Here is a 14,511-nt window from a genome sequence, read left to right as displayed (position 1 = left end):
TAACACCAAAGGCTACTACTCTCACCAACACCAGAAAGTTACTCTCACCAACAACAAAAGCAACTTTCACCAACACCAGAAAGCTACTCTCACCAACGTCATCATTTTCCACCATTGAGGACAATGTCTCTACCTGATTCATGGCGTCGCTCGCCATTTCGGAGAATGGGAAAATCATCTTTGGGGGCTGTTGCAATGCTACAATTTTCAGACATCACTGCGCAATTGGGCGTCTGATTTCAGTGAAGAATAAAATTGATGCAAAAGCTCTGATGGGAATGATGTCCCATCCATTTGGGGTTTGAAGAATCGCCTCTCGGAAGAGGGATCACATTGTTAATGGGGATCCCTGGCTTTGTACAAACTCTTTGCTTGCTTTAACCTTACAATGGCCTCTTCAACATGAAGTCAGTCTCGATCACTTCTATTTAAGTGTGGATGGAAGTGTTTGGTCTTCTGCTAGCATTGGTTATAGAGGCGGCTTTAATGGTTGGCTCCACTTTAGGGTTTGTGCTATAGCTTGACAAGCCCGAGATCTAGCAGGGTACCTATAAGTATTTGGTTGTGTCAGTGAGATAGGCATATCCCCCTTTTAAGTTTGAATTCTTTTCGTGAGTCTCGGTGGTGCTCCATTGTAAATATGAGAAGTTTGTCAGTTTTTGCCGGGTTTGTGGCCTTTTGGAGCGCCCATCTTCTGGCTGCGCTAGTCCTCCCTTCCCATAGGAGAATGGCGGATTGTGTTATGCTTCTTCTGGTATGCGTCCCAACCCTAACCCTAATTCTAGGATGTAGGGAAGCAGTTGATAGCTGCAGCGGCAAATCATGTCGATCCCTAACCTCTTTTCTGGTGTTTTGCTTGCTCTCTCGGTGTTTCTACCTTTGCGCTGGTAGCTCAGGTAACATATTTTCGTGTTCTGACTCTTGCTGCTACTCACAGTGATAATCGTCAATGCATGACTGTGTGTGATCTTACTCCGATCATGAGTGTTAACCCGACTCCGGCACCTTTGATCACCTATGCCAAGAAATTGAAATAGCCGGTTCCCTTCTCACCTGTTCAACTAGATTTTGAACCTTCCTTGGCTTTAGCTTTGAAGACCAGGGCTATAGCAGTTTCTCCTGCAAAGAAATGGAAATTTGGTCAACCAATTCGTAGCAAGAGCAAGGTCCAGATTGATAAGCTGCAACCTAAAAAGATGAAACTTCTGAAGGAGTCCAATTTTCCCAAAAAGCAAAGGAAGAAGTTGTTGATAAAGAGTAGGTTGCGGATCAAGTTGAGTTTGTAGCTGCAGTTGATATTCCTGGGGAAACCCCCTCTGTGTATAGTAGTCCTAGGTTTAAGAATAAATTGGGGTTGGAGTTTGAATTGCTCGGCGCCAACCTTAGTATTGTCAAGTTATTGATTTCAGAGCTTTCTATCTAGGGTAGCTTTAGAGTTACCTAAACAATGATATAATTCTGTTGTGTGCTCCAAGAGTGGTCATTAGGTTTTTTTTTTTGAAAAGGAGTGGTCATTAGGTATTATTACCCTATTTTATGTTTAATAGATTAACACCCAATTTTATTAAAAAGAAAAAAAGATTCTAGTTACATAACTCATTTTGACTACGACTTTTGTTAGAGATTTGACACCTGTGGATAAAAAAAAAAGTAAAGACAAGAGAAGTGAAACTCTACACTCCTCATTTTATAAATCCACACTCATTATTTTCATTTTTGGTTGTAATTCTTAGAAAGATACAAAATTTAAGTTCTAAAAAATGGAAATAGGAAATGTGGATTGTAAAATAGGAGAGCCCCTCTAATGAGGATCACTACAATAAGGACTAGTTGAGGATTTTCTAATCAAATGTTTGGGAGACCCAGTTTTCGATTATATTACGACAAATCAACCGTTAGATGTTTATGTATGCATGAGTAGATCACTTTTGAAAATTTTCTTCCAAATTGCTAATCGTCAATGTATCGAACTACATCAAATTTATGGACGAACCATATCTGTCAAACATGAACTGTACATGTTCATAACTGATAAATCAAAATTATGAATGTTTTAACGGTTTTCAATTTGGTTGTAAAATTTGGATAATGATATCGACACATAAACATCTAACGGTTGATTTGCATAAATATGATTGAAAAGTGAGTCTAATACAAAAGTCCTCAACTAGTCCTCATTTTAATGGTCTTTATTAGAAGGGCTCCCTGTAAAATAGGTAGTCTAATTTCACTTTCCAAAAACAACGGCCTAATAGAAAATCTTGGGAGTTAGAAAGTTGTGCTTCCAAACTGGAGCATGAATCTAAAACCGACACTTGGCACCAACGATGGCCGCCGTCCCTCACCTCGTCTTCTCTTCTTCCCTCAGTCACTCTACTACTATCTCAGATAGTCTATCTACTTCACAAATTAACACAAACGCATGGCCAGCATGAGGAGGATGAAGCTGGGTTCACAAGACCTGCGAGGTCTCACCTCAAGGACGGGGTTGCATGGGGATGTCCGTCTTCTTTGGCCCTCTGAAGCCCGAACCAGACATGATCAAACTCATCCACCACGCCACCGACACCGGGGTCACCTTCCTTGATACCTGTTAACGTTTGTGACCGAGGGGTCTAATTAACGATAAGTAGAGAGAGAGAGAGAGAGAGACACACACACACACACACACAAGAAGTATAATGGTTCGTCTCCAGACTTAGCGGGAGACTACGTCCACTTGAATGTTTAACTAGTGTGTTTGGGCCTTGCGGCCGAAAGGGGATTACAAAGCATGTTGTAATGGGATGGATGTTTAAGTGGGATGAAGCATTCCTTTTATAGGTGAAGGAAGCCATCTCCTTTACATTTTCTTAGATGTGGGATGTAATAATCACTATTCTAGTCTAGAAAGCCATGTTGTGAGGGTATGTTGACAAGGCCGGGAAGGTGGCTTCCCGGCGACGTATTTGCCACTTTTGGATACCGTAGCGTAGCTTGGACATCCGACTACGTGATGCATGTCGCGGTTGGGCCCCACCGTGGCTTGTGGGCCCCCCTAAGAGGGTGTTACTTATGCTTGGTGACATAGAACATAGCCTTGCTAGTAGAGGTATCTACAAGTCCCCGAAGTCCCCAAGTAAGAGGAGCTTCTTGGTTGGGGAGTTATAAACATGAAGTCATCAAGCATAAGTAATGTCCGGGCGGCACCCAGCCCCTACAAGTCCCCGAACTCCGTAAGCAAGAAGAGACTCGTTGACCTGCACAACAAAGACAAAAGCACGCACTTGTAGAATAGTTGTTGTATTGGGCAACAAATGTGAGTTGCATTGATATGATGTGCATGATACATGTTGATGTATACATGTGGATGGCGCCGAGTACGATCGGTTATGACGTATAGAATCGAGAGCGCATATGGTCGTGTTAGCATATGGATTGCATATGCAAAATGTGTGACGCGCGCAAGGAAACAAATGAGGTCGAATTTTGACGGGGTTACGCTCGTGAAATGTAAGTTGCATGAGTGCCATGAAGGCAAGCGTTTGTAATTTCGTGAACGATGAATACGCGAACGCTTGTGTTTGTTTGGTTTTCGCTCGTATTAATGGAATGCGAAACGAATTCGATTTGTTGCAAACGACAAATGGTAGAAGAATTCAATGTTCCATTAATGTGCACTATGTCGAGGAGACGTGAGTGTAAATCTCGGGATTTCCAGGGAGGCGTGAGCGGAAGCTCAGGGGTTGCCGGGAAGGCATGAGCGGGAAGCTCGGGGGTGCCGGGAAGGCATAAGAGGAAAGCTCGTGAGCGGTAAGCTCGGGAGTACCGGGAAGGCATGAGCGGAAAGCTCGGGGGTGCCGGGAAGGCATGAGCGGAAAGCTCGTGAGCGGGAAGCTCGGGGGTGCTGGGAAGGCATGAGCGGAAAGCTCGTGAGCGGTAAGCTCGGGGGTGCCGGGAAGGCATGAGCGAAAAGCTCGTGAGAGGGAAGCTCGGGGGTGCCGGGAAGGCACGAGCTTTCCGCGGTAAGCTCGGGGGTACCGGGAAGGTATGAGCGGAAAGCTCGTGAGCGGGAAGCTCGGGGGTGCCAGGAAGGCATGAGCAGAAAGCTCGGGGGTGCCGTGAAGGCGTGAGCGGGAAGCTCGTGGATGCCGTGAAGGCATGAGAGGGAAGCTCGAGGGCGAAGGCGTGAGCGGGGAGCTCAGGGGTGCCGTGAAGGCGTGAGCGCGAAGCTCGTGGATGCCGTGAAGGCATGAGCAGGGAGCTCGTGGGTGCCGTGAAGGAGTGAGCGCAAAGCTCGTGAGCGGGAAGCTCGTGGATGCCGCGAAGGCATGAGTGGGGAGCTCGTGGGTGCCGTGAAGGCGTGAGGGCGAAGCTCGTGAGCGGGAAGCTTGTGGATGCCGCGAAGGCATGAGCGGGGAGCTCGTGGGTGCCGTGAAGGCATGAGCGCGAAGCTCGTGAGCGGGAAGCTCGTGGATACCGTGAAGGCATGAGAGCGAAGCTCGGGGTTACCGCGAAGGCGTGAGCGTTAGAGCTCATGAGCGCGGAGCTCGTGAGCACGGAGCACATGAGCGGGAAGCTCATGGATATCGTGAAGGCATGAGCGAGAAGCTCGGGGTTGCCACGAAGGCATGAGCGTTAGAGCTCATGAGCGCGGAGCTCGTGAGCAAGGAGCTCGTGAGCACGGAGCTCGTGAGCGCGGAGCTCGGGGGTGCCGCGGAGGCTGTGGACGTTAGGTAGCGAACCTAATCTTTTATACCCAAGCGTCGAGGGTTAACCGCCAGATCAATGGCTGCCGTGGGCTGTGTTAACTGGTCCCTTTACTTTTTTCCCAGAGGAGAAAAGTTTGACTATACTGCCGCGTAGAGTCATCGTCATTATGAGGCGTTGCCGTACCGCTTGGCGGTTGGTCATGGACCATAAACTCGTGGAGTCTTTAGACCCGTTTAGGTCTCTTTACTGTGGGGAGGGTTTGACAAAATATGGTGGCCAAGAGGCTAGACAAAATATTTACATAGCGTACATGTAAATTTTGCTAATTGTATGAACAACAAATAACCATGGCATAGTTTGTTTAGCATGTTGATAGGTTCATAATTTCATACATTTTTATACCCTTAAATGTAGGATTCTAGGCTTAGAACTTGTCATCTTTGAGTCATTTACTTTGTCTTTGTGTTTTGTAGGTTAAATTGGAGAAAAGAAGGATTTGGAGCTTAAAGTCAAACGCTGGATTGAAAGGGTGCTTGCTATCCTGAGCGTCCAGAATTGTCTCTGCTGTGCGTCAACTTTGAGGATTAAACTGTACCTTCTCACAAGGAATTAGCAGGCGAGCCTTATACCATTGGAAAGATACGGATGTTAGCTTTCTGAGAAATTTTACGGAAGTGGATTCGCATTCTTCTGGAGGAAGTTATGATGATTTAAGTGAACCTAGTTCGGGAAGGCAGATTCTGACGGATCTTGCATATCTTTTCAGAATCAGACTTGTGAGGCCTAAGTCCGTTGTTCTTAGAACTCGAATGGAACAAGACTAAACGTATCTGACATATTTGGAGTAATTTCTTGCGTTGACTATAATAACCTTGTGTTTCTTTGGAGAGAAGAAATCTATTCCAAGTTGGACTAGAAGACTTAAGAAGCCCAAGTCAAGTAGGAATTAAAAAGAGACATACAAGGCAGAAAAAGAGGACGTCTAGAGACAAGAGGCGGCTTGGAGAGCAGATTGGGACGCAACAAGAGCAAGAGGAGTCACCTCCATCTTTATTCCTCCTTCACTATGTTTTTCTTAGTTATTTTTATTGTTTCTTTTTGCTAAACTTCTAAGCTAGGGCTGAGATGAAGCCCCTAGTATGACTATTCTATTTGTTTAGTTGGTTTACTATTGAATTTCTGATTTCTATGTTAAACTCTTAATCACCGTTTCAATAGAACTTTTATTCAAAACTTTGCTTGGGATCAATAAGACCTAGGTTTTGTTTATGAGTTATTTGGTTGGAGAACATGATGCTTGATCAAAGAGTAGATGTTTTCTAGGGTGCCAAAAGATAATTCAATCTTGTGATTAAAGAGTTGTGAATTGAGAATACAAGTGCTTGATCATAGTCGATATTCTTGTTTGCATGATTTTCTAGTTCTTTAGTGCTTAATGGAGTTGAACATGTTTGCTTGAACCTGATCATTAAGTGAAGTAAATTATAGTTTGGCTACTTGAGTTCTATATGGGATCAATAAGTTAGAAGAACTTTGGCATATGTCCGGGATCAATAAGGCTTATGTACGGGAATCATTAGCATAAAATCTAGGGAATTCAATGGTTGTCAGCTAGCAATAGAGTAGAAGTACTAGGTGGTGGATTCAAAGTCTTAGCATTCAACTCTCATATTTTGTTAACCTTCTAAAAAACCATTCTCTCAATTCTTTTGTTTCTATTCTCAGTTGTTTAGTTATAATTTCAATCATTACAATATTCCCCAATGTTTGTTTATTTTTGTGTTCAATTGGTTATTTGAGTTAGAATCAATTTGAGTTTCAGTCCTTGTTGGAACGACCTCGTGCTTGCACTAACTATACTACAATCGATTCGATTCGTGCTTTAGCGGAATATGTCGCCGCCGGACTGGCTAGCGGAAAATGTCGTCGCGGGACTCGCTAGCCTCGCTCGCGGAGTATGTCGCCGCCGGACACGCTAGCGGAAGATGTCGCCACCGGACTCTCTAGCGGAATATGTCACCGCCGGACACGCTAGGCTCACTGGAGGAATATGTCGCCGCCGGACTCGCTAGCCTCGCTCGCGGAGCAAGTCGCCGTCGGACACGCTAGCGGAAGATGTCGCCGCCGGACTCTCTAGCGGAAGATGTCACCGCCGGACACGCTAGCCTCACTGAAGGAATATGTCGCCGCGGGACTCGCTAGCGGAAGATGTCGCCGCGGGACTCGCTGGCGGAAGATGTCGCCGCCGGACTCGCTAGCGGAAGATGTCGCCGTGGACACACTGGCTGAAGATGTCGGCGTGGAATCGCTGGGGGAAGATGTCGCCGCGGACTCGCTCACGGAAGATGTCGCCGCGGGACTCGCTAGCAGACCAAAAGTTCACAGTACGTGACGAAGCCTTTATGTTGGCTTCCCACAGACGGCACCAATGTTAACGTTTGTGACCGAGGGGTCTAATTAACGATAAGTAAAGAGAGAGAGAGAGAGAGACACACACACACACACACACACAAGAAGTATAATGGTTCGTCTCCAGACTTAGCGGGAGACTACGTCCACTTGAATGTTTAACTAGTGTGTTTGGGCCTTGCGGCCGAAAGGGGATTACAAAGCATGTTGTAATGGGATGGATGTTTAAGTGGGATGAAGCATTCCTTTTATAGGTGAAGGAAGCCATCTCCTTTACATTTTCTTAGATGTGGGATGTAATAATCACTATTCTAGTCTAGAAAGCCATGTTGTGAGGGTATGTTGACAAGGCCGGGAAGGTGGCTTCCCGGCGACGTATTTGCCACTTTTGGATACCGTAGCGTAGCTTGGACATCCGGCTACGTGACGCATGTCGCGGTTGGGCCCCACCGTGGCTTGTGGGCCCCCCTAAGAGGGTGTTACTTTTGCTTGGTGACATAGAACATAGCCTTGCTAGTAGAGGTATCTACAATACCGCTGACCTTTACGGTCCCTTCATCAATGAACTTCTTCTCGGCAAGGTAATCAAGCACTGTTGTTCTTTGCATGTAGCCACTATGGGGTAGCTTATTTGGATTGTTGACTTGAATAAATCGTTCAGCCATTGAGTGGAGGGGTGAGAGACAAGCTTGAATTGGCCACCAAATTCGGTATCAGCCAATGTTTTAAAACGCTGAGGCGTAGGCCAAGGCGTTTTTCGGTGAGCCTCAAGAAGGCGTTCGCCTTGAGGCGTAAAGCGTAAGCCTTACGTATAAAAGACCTATATTGATGTAATTATTACTCTTATATATACCAACTTCATTTTCATCTTAGACAAAAGAATCAGTTAATCTTGTGACTGATCCATTGTTCCAAACATGGGCTAAGAAAGAAGTATGCCTATATGGAACAGTTCCTATACACAGAACCACAAAGGAAGACTTAGTAAGGCCAAATCTCTTTCACATCAAATTTTTCGTAACATCAGCAACACTAATGATTTTTCCCCTAATAATCAGTTTCTTAACAAAATAGAAAAGGCCAAATGACAAGCACTCCCAAGAAGCTAGTATAAAAGAACTCAAATTTCAGCTAGCAATTATTCCTCTTAATTTCAGCTTTCCAGAGTTTTCAGTTCTTTTCACCTTGTATTCTTGGATCACAGCATGATAATCAGGAATCTGGAGTAGACTCTCTTCATATATAATGATACCATCACTAAACATTGAAGAATATTAACTTATTTCCCATTGGATTCTCCTAATTATAATTACTAGATAACACATGCATACCACGAATTGCTGAGTGCTGACAGTAATAAAATTCAAATGAAGGCTTCAATGAGGATAGTGGTTCACCTTATCTCAATATTCTTTGGTCCTAAGAAGCTCTGGAAGGACGGGCTGAGCAAAAAGGCCAAGAGAGAAGGAAGCAAGTTCCTGTCCGATAGGATTAGCCTTTTCTGCTGGACCACCAAGTCCAGCAACTTATCAAGATGATTAATCCGAATTGCACGGTTTCCTGCCATTCAACAACTCAGTATTTCAGTATCAAAACAAAATAAGAAACAGGCAGAAAAAATTTCTAAGCAGAGCAGAGCAATACCATTTTTCTTGCTCGAATGTCAAACATGAGATGAAAAGGTCTCTAAACCTCAATACAATTCATGGCAACATTTCTTATCTCCTGAAAGAAGGCAAACAATTCAAGAATAAATCCCTACCAATGTCTAAACTCTAAACAGTTTGAATGACTAAATGAAACCTCTAAAACCAAAACAAAGAACACACAATAACGATATACTCAACAGAGATATCCAACCCAGCAACAAATTCTAAATGAAATCCAACCCAACAGAGAGGAACTTCATATAGATCGGAGGTTTCACATTCACCAATGAACTCCACCCCAACAGAGAGGAACTTCATACCTTCAAATGGCCTGTTGCGAATCGAATTCCAATACCTTCAAATTGACTGATGCGAATCGAAATCGAACTCCTAACTCGAACTCTGGGTTAGGGATCGAATTTGCTACATTTTGGAAGAGAGAGGGCTGAAATCGGCTCTCCAACAATCGATTAGTCTGGGGTCGCGACCTAGAAAGGCTTTAAACCCAATCCATTTCAAAACGACGTCATTTTTCATTTGTTGCTGCGCGTACGCCTTTGACGCCTTTGTCTACGCCTCAGCAGCCTCATCACCTAGCCATGAAAACACACTCAATTTCAGGCCAGATTTTCGCTTTTTGAGCCTGAGGCGCACCTCAAGGCTCGCTTTTTAATTCATTGGTATCAGCTTTGAGGACAACAAGAGAGAGATTATTCGAGGGGAGCCGGCATATGTGAGAGCTGCTAGTGAAGGGATCTTGAAACGCCTTGGTGTAGACTCTATTGATCTCTATTATCAGCATCAGATTGACACCCGTGTCCCCATTGAAGTCACGATCTATTTTCTTCTTCAATTTGATCTCTCTGCATCAGGTCATTTCTTCTTCAATTCTTCAATTTTTTGTGGTTTGTGTTTTTTTGTTTTTTTTTTTTTTAAAAACTTCATTTTCCAATTTTTTTATTGCGATGACAAACTTATCCTTGCACATGAAAAAGTTTTTGTCAAAATTAACTTTTGGACCAACTTTGATAAACTTAGCAAATCACAAAAAGGTAATATTAAACATTCTGAAACCACAAATTAATATTAGGCGTTACCCCAAAATACATGGATCATTTATAACTTTTGCAACGGGAGTTGAAGACAACGATATCAGCCACCATATTGGATTCTTTGTGTATGTGCTTAAGTTGAATAGAATCAAAATTTTCCATTAGATGATTGCAAGTTTGCCACTTAGGCAACCATTAGCCTCTGATTAACACAGATGGAGGAAGATCCTTAAGAAAAGAGGTCTGAAGGCAGTAGGGGCAATGAAACTGATTAGGGCATTTGGTCCCAGGATTAGGATGTGCCTAATATATATCAATTAATCAACAAAAAAATAATACAATCAAAGAAAAAAGAAACTGGATTTTATTACCTTCGGCTCGTCTAGTTCTGGATCTTTATTATTATTTTTTTTTTTGAAATCCTGGTTCTGGATCCTTAATGAAAAAGTTGCAATTATTTTTCTATTAACAAAATTTTAAAAAATGGCACAATGTTAAAGGAAAAAACATTATGTGCATGCGTCAAAGTAACTGACGAAGAGGGAATTAAGGAATTAGCAATTACAGCTCAATCAACATTTACTGTCATTATTGTAATTGATATTTCCATTGTAATTCTCTCCCTATATAAAGGGACTATCAAATGAAATGAGTAGACCAATTCCCATTAACTTTTACACGTTATCAGCGTGCTCAGAGCCAATAGCCAAGAAAAAAGATAAAAAAACCCTAGATTTTTTTTCTTTTTTTCCGTCGACACCAAAAGAAAACAAAACCAGAAAAAAAAAACCCAAATCTGTCAAGCCGAGCCGTGCGACGTCTTTCCTCATCAAGCTAAGACGCACGGCCTAGCTCAAAGCACAGAACCACCAGATCTGCATAGGCGCATTATTGTACTTAGCCCAATGTACTCGACCAGACATTGCATTCTCAGTGAACTTGTTAGCTAGATTTAGCTCAGCGCCAACACAGCGTCACTGGAATGGTATCAAGAACATTTTCAGATACCTAAAAGGAACCATTGACTTGGGACTGTTCTTTCCCTATAGAAAAACAAGAGGGACAACAGATGCATGGAACTGCAATCCCTAAAGGAAATGTTGATGGCGAAAGCGCCACTCACTACACCGAAACGCCAAATAACGTTTTGGTTGGTTTTGCTGATGTTGGGTATCTCTCTGACCCACATAAAGGTCGTTCCCAAACTGGTTATGTATTTACCATTGGGAACACGGCGATATCTTGGAGATTAACCAAGCAAACCCTTGTGGCTACCTCCTCGAACCACTCAAAGATCATTGCTCTACATGATGCGGTTCGTGAGTGTATATGGTTAAGAGCTATCATTACACATATTCGAGGGACTAGTGGTTTGAGTTCTACCACTGAAGAGCCTACTTGCATTTATGAAAATAATGCAGCTTGCATCGAACAGATGAAGCTAGGATATATCAAGGGTGATAATACAAAACACATATCGCCAAAGTTTTTCTACAATCAGCAACAACAGGCTCTCCTCAAGATTCAAGTGAATCAAGTAAGGTCTGAGGAGAATGTGGTAGATTTGTTCACCAAATCATTGCCTAAGGCCACATTTGAGAAACATGTGAAGAACATAGGAATGCGAAGACTTTCCAAGCTCCCTTGATTAATGTAAGTATCAAGGGGAGGTGTAGACGTCAGGGGGAGTCAAACACACACATGTCATCCTCAAATGTAGAAGGTGCGTTGTGCACTTTTCCTTCGACCAAGGTGTATTTTTTGTCCCACAGGGTTTTTATTGTTACTTGACAAGGTTTTTAGTGAGGCAACAACTCATGCACCATTTCGTCTTTGACTTGGCACAAGGGGGAGTGTTAAAGGAAAATCACATTATGTGCCTTCGTCAAAGAAACTGACGAAAGAGGGAATCAAGAAATTGCAATCACCTCACAATCAACATTTACTATCATTATTGTAATTGATGTTAATTGATGTTTTCATTGTAATTATATCCCTATATAAAGGGGTTATGAAATGAAATGAGTAGACCAATTCCAATTCTCAATTTACTTTTACAGTTATATATTATTTGTGAAATTTGTTCTTTCATTTATTGTCCAAAAAGGACATGGATTTTGTATTTAAAATGTGTGTGTTCACTAGAGTTGAAAGGGTGATTTCTTGGCTTTAGTGACTTGATACAAATACTCTCGCAAGTGTACGAATCGTGTCAAGATAAAGAAGTATTAAGCCCAAAGTTTATCGTACCACGGGGATTAGTGGTTAACCCACAATCCTTGGGTAGTCGGAACTAATTAAAGTCACTAAGCATGCAAAAGAAAAATAAAATAAAATAAAAATACTAATCTAAGGCACCAAGCGTTAGCAATGCTCGGCTTTAATTTGCATCAAAACCTAATCAAAACTAAGAGCCTAGTGATGGCTAGTTACGATGAGATAGAAATTGTCATTCGAAATTGTGATTGTAATTTTCTAATAATTAAATTGCAAAAATTTAAATGAAAGCTTTAGCTAACAACTAAATTAAATAAAGGAAAGAAAAGTAAGAAATGGAAATTAAGTAACTAGGGTATCCTCTTAGCCAAATTCAATGCACAAGTAGTGGATGAGGTGAGGTGGCGTGGCAGCATGTGATTGGCTTAGGAGAGAAAGAAAAAATGGTCTGAACTTGGTCAACAAAGATAATTAAGCAATGGGTCAATTGTTGCTTAATTAAGACCACCACGTGCATGCAACAGGTTTCAAACTTTCAATCTTCTCTTCTTCTTTTTTTCTTTTTTTCTTTTTCTTTCTTTCTTTCTTCTTCTTTTCTCTCTCGTCTTTTTCTACTACCTCGATCACAACTCTCAAGATATGTTTGCAAGCATCAATAATATCGTAGTGATTTCACTTCTTTGTTCGGATTGACCATGATTAGTTGACATTTTTCTCCTTTTGTCGGGAAACTCAATTTGCTTCAATTCGCACAATTTTCTCTCATTTCCACAACTCTGCTTATTTTCTACAAAATAAATAAAAATGAATTAAATTGACTTAAAGATTAGCTTAATTCTAGTATTTAGAGTGCAATTACGCACATAGAAATGTGTGTAATCATTTAGCGTTAGTTGTTTGATTTCTTATTGATTTCTTGTTTTAATTGAATTGTTTGGTTTTAATGTGATCTCCTGAACTACACTATACGCAGGAGTTGCTATGATTTGAACTGTGTGATTTTAGCTGATCTCCTGAACTAATTTTCTATGCAGGGATTACTGATTTTTACCTTATGTGATTGTAAGTTCGATTGTGTATTGTGAAGTTAAATGTTGTTGCTTTAATTTATTCATAAGTTTTAGTTTATTCATAAGTTGAGGAAATTATAAGCATGTGTTGTTTTGAGTCATTTCAGTTGAGTTTTACTCATACGAGCTTAAAAAGCTTACTGGGTTTGTTGTTGCAACCCGGTGCACTATTCCATGGTGTAAGAGTTATTCTTGCAGGTGAGGGCAACCAGGGTTGAGATCGCGGCTTGTTGTTGCAGCAACGTTAGGTTTAAAACCTATTTTGTGTATCTGTTGTTGTTTGTAGGTATGCTCCTTGTGAGCGTTTACATTTACTTTGATACTTTTGAGTTTATGTAAACACTTGGTAATTTAATATGTGACTCTAGAGAATGATTCGGTATTGACATTTGTGGGCTTGGTTTGTTTTCTTGCTTAGATTAAATGGAAAAAGTTAGTATGCAAATTTTGGCGAATTGTTGATTTATCGGCTTATGGCATTTCATTTTTGAATTTCTTTATTCAAAATTCAGGGCGTGACAGTTTGGTATAAGAGCTTAAGGTACATATTTGGTGATAATCAGTACTACTCGAGTGATGGCCCGTCTGCAGCGGATCTCCATCATATACTCTTCGGTATTGATATAGTCATTAGGTATGTGGGAGTGTTAGAGTGTCGAGTCGTCAGAGCATAGGTCGGCTCTGTAAGTCAAGTGTAGGAGCATTTGTGTAGCTTCTTTTGAGTTTTATTCTTTTGAGGAATGAGAATCTCTAGACTGAACTTTTGTTTGAGATAGAAGATTTTGTTGCAGAAGTGTATCCTCCTTAATTGTATTAGTCTTTTAGTTAATACACTAGTCCTTGTATATGTGACTTATACTTGTGTTTAAATTTTATACAAGTGTTAACCAAGTGTTGTTATGCTCCTTAGGTAATGGATCCTCAGGGAGGCAGGGGCAGGGGTAGATCGAGGTATATAGTTACCTCTCAGGAGGAGTTCTATCATGAGAAGTAGATGGTGCAATTTGTTCCGCCTGTTGTTGAGGCAGTTGTACGTTGCTACTCACCTATCTAGGCTGATTAGGGAGGTCACTAGACTAGGGGCAGTGGCATTTCAAGATGGTACATGTTACTTGTTGGCCGATCAGTAGATCGAGAACATGGATACATACTTTGATATAGTCGTCTGTACTGACATGGAGAAGAAGAAGACAGCTACGTTCCTCGTCCAGAATGAGGCAGGACGGTGGTGGGATTTTGTGCTGAGGACTAAGGATATATCGGTTGTAATATTTCTTTTTAATAAAGACTTGTCAGTTTTGTTTCAAAAAAAAAAAAAATTATTCCAATTCTGAAGTGCAATAAAGCAAATTCTGAGGAGAACAATAATAAGCTAATTTAAAAAAATAAAAAATAATAAAAAAATCCAATTCTTAAGTCATT

Source organism: Rosa rugosa, chromosome 5, assembly GCF_958449725.1.
Source record: "Rosa rugosa chromosome 5, drRosRugo1.1, whole genome shotgun sequence".
Lineage (NCBI taxonomy): Eukaryota > Viridiplantae > Streptophyta > Magnoliopsida > Rosales > Rosaceae > Rosa > Rosa rugosa.
The sequence above is the reverse complement of the archived record's forward strand: the minus strand, read 5'-3'. Positions refer to the sequence as shown.